This window comes from Mastomys coucha, unplaced genomic scaffold (genome assembly GCF_008632895.1).
Source record: "Mastomys coucha isolate ucsf_1 unplaced genomic scaffold, UCSF_Mcou_1 pScaffold22, whole genome shotgun sequence".
In the NCBI taxonomy this organism is placed as follows: domain Eukaryota; kingdom Metazoa; phylum Chordata; class Mammalia; order Rodentia; family Muridae; genus Mastomys; species Mastomys coucha.
The window spans coordinates 96,556,297-96,563,181 of NW_022196905.1; positions in this window are offsets into that span (position 1 = coordinate 96,556,297).

Consider the following 6,885-nt stretch of genomic DNA (forward strand, 5'->3'; position numbering starts at 1 on the left):
ATAAACCCTTTCCTCCCCAACTTGCTTCTTGGTCATGATGTTTGTACAGGAATAGAAATCCTGACTAATACAGTGGGTCATGTTCCTACGTTGAAGAGGAGACAGGCCAGAGAACCAGAAAACAGACTGTCACCAGAAGTGGAAGTTCTTCTGGTTTGAGTCTGAAATGGTTCCCACAGGTTGTGTTTTGAGTACCCATTGCTCAGCTGGTTGTGACGTTTTTTGGAGGCTATGAAATCTTCAGGAGGTAGGCTGTGGCTGGACGAAGTATGTCACCTGGGATGGACCTTTGGGTGTTATGCCCCTGTGGTTCTAGTTGCTCGTCTCTCTCATCCACTGCTTTGTAAGCAGCATCTGCCTCACACCTCCACCGCCATACATAACACGACCCCACCAAACCTTCCCCACAGTGATTCACTGAATACATGAGCCAAAGCAGTCCTCCTTCAATTGTTCCCGTGAAAGATTAAGTTATGAACACATGAAAATAACCAACACAGAAACAGAAGATGTTAAAGACAATATTAGGAAAGAGAAGAAAATAATATAGGTGAAACAGGAGTAACATTTTACAAGGTAGGGCAAAGAAAAGATGGCGTGGGGAGGAGGACAAGGAGGAAAAATGAGAGCAAATTCTATGAGCTAAGGATGCAGGCCAGAGGGAGAACACTGGCCTAGCATGTGTGAGGCCTGAAGATGAATACACAGACAGATACACAGACATACACAGAGCGGGTGGCATATTTATAAGACACAAAAATAATTGAGCAAACTGGACAGCAGAAACATAAAGTTTTAATATATAAAATACACAAAGAATTCAAATTACTTAATAGCAGAAACAAAAGCAAAACAGAAAAACTCAAAATGTGCAAAAGACATTTTTCAGTAGGAGACCTACAAATAGAGACATAGAAATGAGGTGTATAAAAGATGAACTTCTGATCATAAGCAAATACAGATAAAATCCCAACAAAATGTCACTTCCCTCTAGTCAGAATAATGTGTCCGCTCCATAGTTTGCACAGCTTGGTTTTGGAAACCTGACTGGGATGATGAAGGAATGGACAGACACACAGACACGTTTCAGATACATGGGAATCAGGTACATTGTGCTTACTCTGATACACGGCACCACCCGCAGCAGCATCCTGGAAACTGCACATATGTCCACACTTGAATTGAGCAGGCAGGTTCAAGGTAAGAAGCAGAACAAGTAGGCAGGTTCAGCTAATCTTGCTAGGAGGGCTCCATGGTCAACGTCTGTACACAGGCCAGAGGATGGCTTTGCCAACTCCCTGAGCCTGAGCTGGGGAAGCATGGCAGCCCCATGGGTCGGAGTCATTTGGCTGTGTGACATGGATACACTCATGTCAACAATATATACTCACCCAGGACTTCATGTCTCATTCGCATTTACTCAGCACTCCCGACACTCCACACATTAGCATTCACTTGATGTGACAAAATGCTCATGGATTGGTAGGAGTAACATAGTGAAAATGGCCATCTTACCAAAAGCAATCTACAGATTCAATGCAATCCCCATCAAAACTCCAAATCAATTCTTCACAGACATGGAAAGAGCAATTCTCCACTTCATATGGAAAAACAACAACAACAAACCAGGATAGCCAAAACAATTCTCAACAATAAAAGATCTTCTGGGGGAATCACCATCAGTGACCTCAAGCTGTACTACAAATTAATAGTGATAAAGACCACATGGTATTGGTACAGAGACAGACAGGACAATCAATGGGATAGAATCAAAGACCCAGAAATAAACTCACACACCTATCAACACGTAATCTTTGACAAAGTGTAAGCCAAAAACATACAGTGGAAAAAAGAAAGCATCTTTAATAAATGGTGCTGGTCTAACTGGCTGTCTGCATGTAGAAAGAAAATAGATCCACATTTAACATAGATCCATATTTATTGTCTTGCACAAAGCTCAAATCCAAGTGGATCAAGGGCCTCAACATAAAACCAGATACATGGAATCCAAGAGAAAGTGGGAAAGAGCTTCACACTCATTGGCACAGGGGAAATTTCCTGAGCAGAACAGCAATGGCTCAGGTTCTAAGATCAACAATTGATAAATGAGACCTCATGAAACTGAAAAGCTTCTGAAAGGCAAGGGACACTGTCAATAGGACAAATTGGCAACCTACAGATTGGGAAAGTAGTAGATGTTTTGTGCTCTCACCTCAGCATGGTAACAATGTAATTTTACTCGTTTGATGGTTTGTTCAATTTAACCATTGTGCAGCATCATGCATCACATACAATGTTTCAGCCAGTGATGGGGCAAATATACAGTGGCTACGCATCAAGCCATATTGCCTTGTAATGTCATAGTGACCTTGGTTTGTGTAAATTCCTCTGTGTTTGCACAGTGATATCAACTAGCAACACAGGACTATACTTCAAAACATCATGTTAGGCACAATAAAGATGTGATGTTATTTGTCAATTAAAAATTTAAAAAATAGGACCATGAATATGGCTCACTGGGTGATGGCACTTGTCACTCAAGCCTGGCAACACGACTTCACTGCCAGAACCTGCATAAAGGTGCAAGGAGAGAAGCAATTCCTTTGACCTACAAATGCTCATTTCTACATGCCTCCCTCAGGTTCCCACACAACCAAAAATAAAATAATACAATAAAGTAAGATAACTGGTTAGTGCTTCCAAATCTCTTCATCTTGTAAGCTTAGCTTAGCTTAGAGCAATGCCAATCACAAGATCCTATGTAATTTTTAAGAGCCCTTTGCCAATTTCCTAACAACTTTCTACAAACTGGAGAGCCTTAAGGGACAGAAGTGAGCCACAGTTGGGATGTCGGCAGGCATGTGCTCCTTCCAGATGTATTTGAGAATTCCTTTCTGTTGTCCTCTTTGCTGGCCCTCAGGATCCCTAATGTGCTTTGGTTTGTAGCTACATCAAGCCATTTCTGTTTCTGTGCTCACATGGCTCTGTCCTTAATCTCTGTGGGCTTGCTTCTTCTATGTATACCAGTCTTTGGAGTGAGTTTATCATAATTTAGTAGTGATGTAATTTTCGTTGATCACAATTGCAGAGACCCACTTTCTGTTTTTTTAACTTTTATTGCATTATGATGAAAAAAGTTACATGATTTCAATTTGTCTGAATTTGTTAACATTTAAAAACATATTTTGAGCAAATAAAATTAAATCACATTCTTGTTCCCCTTTTGCACCCCAACTCCTCCCAGAGACCCCCTCTTCAATACCTACAATATCTTTTTTTGTCATATTCCTTAAAATTTATAAAATATTATAACAATAAAAACGAGTATTCTAAAAGTTGTTTGATATAAAACAACAATCAATTTAACAGTGTTATGTAGATACTGAAAATACATATATTTTTTTATTTTTCTCAATATAAATTTTAAATAACTCCAAACAATTTAACAGTTTTATGTAGATGCTTGTCTACAGCAATACTGAAAATACATACATTTTTCTAAATATAAATTTTAAATAATTCCAAGCATATTAACTGTATATTTCAAAATAATACATCACTACTAGTATTTTCTTAAATGAACATAAATATATAAAGTCTTTTTGTTTGTTTGTTTGTTTTGTATTTAGTAGAGTTTAAAATCTTGGCTCTTACTGTGGTACAAGCCCCAAATAAGAACAATTTTTAGACATTGGATTTCATTGTGATAAGGCTGTACTTCAATGACCCTCACATCACCGAAGGATTTTACCTCCATCGTAGCTAAGCTGAGAGTTGACAGTTCTGCTGCCCCAAGGAATGGATTGTGGGCATGATTTTTGGATACAGACTTCCTGCTATGGTCAAAACTATTTGAATTAAGTGAGTGACTTTATTCTCAGGCCACAGAGAACAGGTTACATTCATTTAAGAAATGGTGTGTGTATTAAGATAGTAGGGATCCATAAAGTCATTCATCAACTGTTTCAATGAACAATGGTTCTGCTTGGAGGGTGGCACAGACATTAGGTGAGGGTAAGAATCTGGTTCATTGGCTGTGATAATTTGCCTCCCTGCCTTCTGGTTATCTCTAGTGCTACCCGTCCTTGCTAAATCTGACTGGAGCCTGTCCTTCCTGTGATCCTGGTTGTGTCAGAACTCCTCGGAATCAAGCTGTCTCTGGGATCCTGTGATTCTGGGATCCTGTGTCCCTAGGCTTGTTAGATCACCTGGGAGTGCAGCAGCTTCCTCTGGGTGTTGTGGGACTGGCTGCAGAGCTTGCGCCCAAGGTCCATTCAGGACACCAGCCCCGACACCCACTTTCAAATGAGGTTGTTCTCACAGGTTCCAGAGTCAGAGACTAGTGAATTTTGGGGGGTTACAATTCAAGTATAGTCTACCCTCTCGTCCCCCACATTTACCTCTTCTCCACATAATATGGTAGTTCGTGCCACCTCAATATCCTTAATGTATTTCATTTTCAAATTTTTTAGTTATTTATTTCATTTTTATGTGTATGAGTGTTTTGCCAACACAAATGTATGTGGACTCCATGCTTGCCTAGTGTCTACGGAGGTCAGAAGAGGGTGTTGGATCCCTGGGAACTGGAGTTGTAGGTGGTTGTGAGCCATCATGTCAATCAATGCTGGGAACTGAACCCTCTTAACCATTTGACCAGCTCTCCACCACCATTCGTGTGTTTCAAATGTTTAGTCCAGTCACTGCCTATTCGAAGTCTCTAATCTCACAGAAGTATGATCAATTCAAAAAGCACCAACCCTCACTATCTGAGACATTTAGAGTAGGGATGTAGAAGACTTATTCCTGGAGAAAAGAGATCATCTGCTTTCCAAACTATGATGAAATGTGGAGACATTCTTGTCCTGAGAGAGAAAATGGTATCATTGACCCCAAACAAGTTCAAAGCTCAGCAGGACCAAGGGCCACTCTGCTTCTGGCTAGTTGATCTTTGGTGAGTCTGTGCTCTGGCCTCTGGCCTGCAGAGGCTTTTATGGTCTCTGGGTAACTGCAGGGGTCCCAGTATCCCTTCTGTCACCTTTGAAGTTGAAGTAACAACAAACACTGAAGCCCAGATGGCTTAAAACAACAGAAATTTATTTCATCAAAGCTGTAGAACTCTTAATATCCAGGTATTGGTCTAGGGCCTCTATCCTGGGTTTGTGGAGGACTGTTCTATTCTTCTGTTCTCCATGGTCTTTATTCTGTGTGCCTATGTTCCTCTCTTCCTCTAAGGACAGTGGCCATATCGGATTAGGGATTTCACCTTACTTTTGTTAAAGATCTTAACTCCAAATAGAGTGGAATTCTGAGATATCTGAATGGATTTTAAGATGAGACAAAAATAACTTCAGCAAGAACATTCATCCCTTGCCCTGACATAAGACACATTGGCGACTACGAAGAATCTTGAAAGTCCCACAGCTTTCCTTGTGCCCCTTTCACCGCAGGGCAGTGTATTTACTGAGACACAGTCTTAAAATCGTGCTGATTTATTATGCAGCTGATGGGGCCCAAGCCACCAGCCAAGCTGTGTCCAGGATGCACCATCTGTGCTTCTGCTTTGTGCTGGAGAAGATGGTTAGATCTCTTGCTCAAAGTCACAAACCCAGTGTCTATTGTTAAACTGCATCTAAGCAGTTCTCTCGAGTTTCTCATGTTTTTACTATCTCATATTTTACTGAGAATTTTCAAAATTACCAAGTTGCTTAATGGTTCCTTGCTCTGTTTATATCTTTTCTCTCACTTCTCACTATAAACAGCAAATAGAAATCAGGCCACACTTCCCACACCTTGTTTGGAAATATCCTCAGCTAATAGTGAAATTTATCACTTATGAGTTCTGCTTTCTATCCACTAGTAGGACATACTTCATACCTTGTATCAAGTATGGCTTTTCCTCCAGGGGTCAGTAAGACCCAGCATTTCCTTCTGGGCCCTCCTCAGAAGCCCACATATTTCTGTGAATGTTTGAGTCATGATAAATATGTAACTGAGATAGCTAAGAGGACACACTTATCTTCAGCTCCAGCTCCTTCTTTTTATGCTCTTAGTAGATTCTCTTTAATGTCTGTTGTTTGGTCTCACAGAAACTCAGGACAAATGGCTAACTGAGGTGCCTATTTAGCATATCAAAGCGGACACTGGCCGCCAGGCTCTCAGTATCACGGGTACTTGTGGAGGATCCTGGCTCCTCTCAGTGTTAGCATCAAAACCGTCGGTGGACAGACAGATTCTGACATCATCCCTAGGCAACAATGACCCTCCTGCATCCATTGCCATGGCAATCATCGCACACCCCCCTGCACATGCATTACCTGCCTCACCTCTGCATCACCTGCATTAGTTACCTGCATCACCTGTGTCACCTGTGTCACCTAGGTCACTACCTGGATAAAAGATACAGGCCGGGCTAGTGAGATGGTTCAGCGGGTAAGAGCAGTGATTGCTCTTCTAAAGGTCAGGAGTTCGGGTCCCAGCAACCACATGGTGGCTCACAACCACCCATAATGAGATCTGACGCCCTCTTCTGGTGCGTCTGAGGGCAACTACAGTGTACTTATAATAAATAAATAATAAATAATCTTAAAAAAAAGATACAGACCATGACCCATAGCACCCCCGACTTCTTCCCCTCACCCCACCTTCCCTTCAGAGGCACCTCTGTCAATAAAGGCCTCTCCCATGAAATCTGTCCAGGAGTGTGCTGCTTCATCTAACACTCAGCACAGCGCACGCTGACCTTCTGCCCTAAACCTTTCCAGGCCCTGAGCTTTGCTTTCTTCCCTCCAGCTTCTCCTTCCTATATAACCCAGCCGTTGTGGCTATACACTCTTGGTGCTCCTGGCTCCCAGCCCCTTCTCTCTTCTCCTCTCCCCTCCCCTCCCC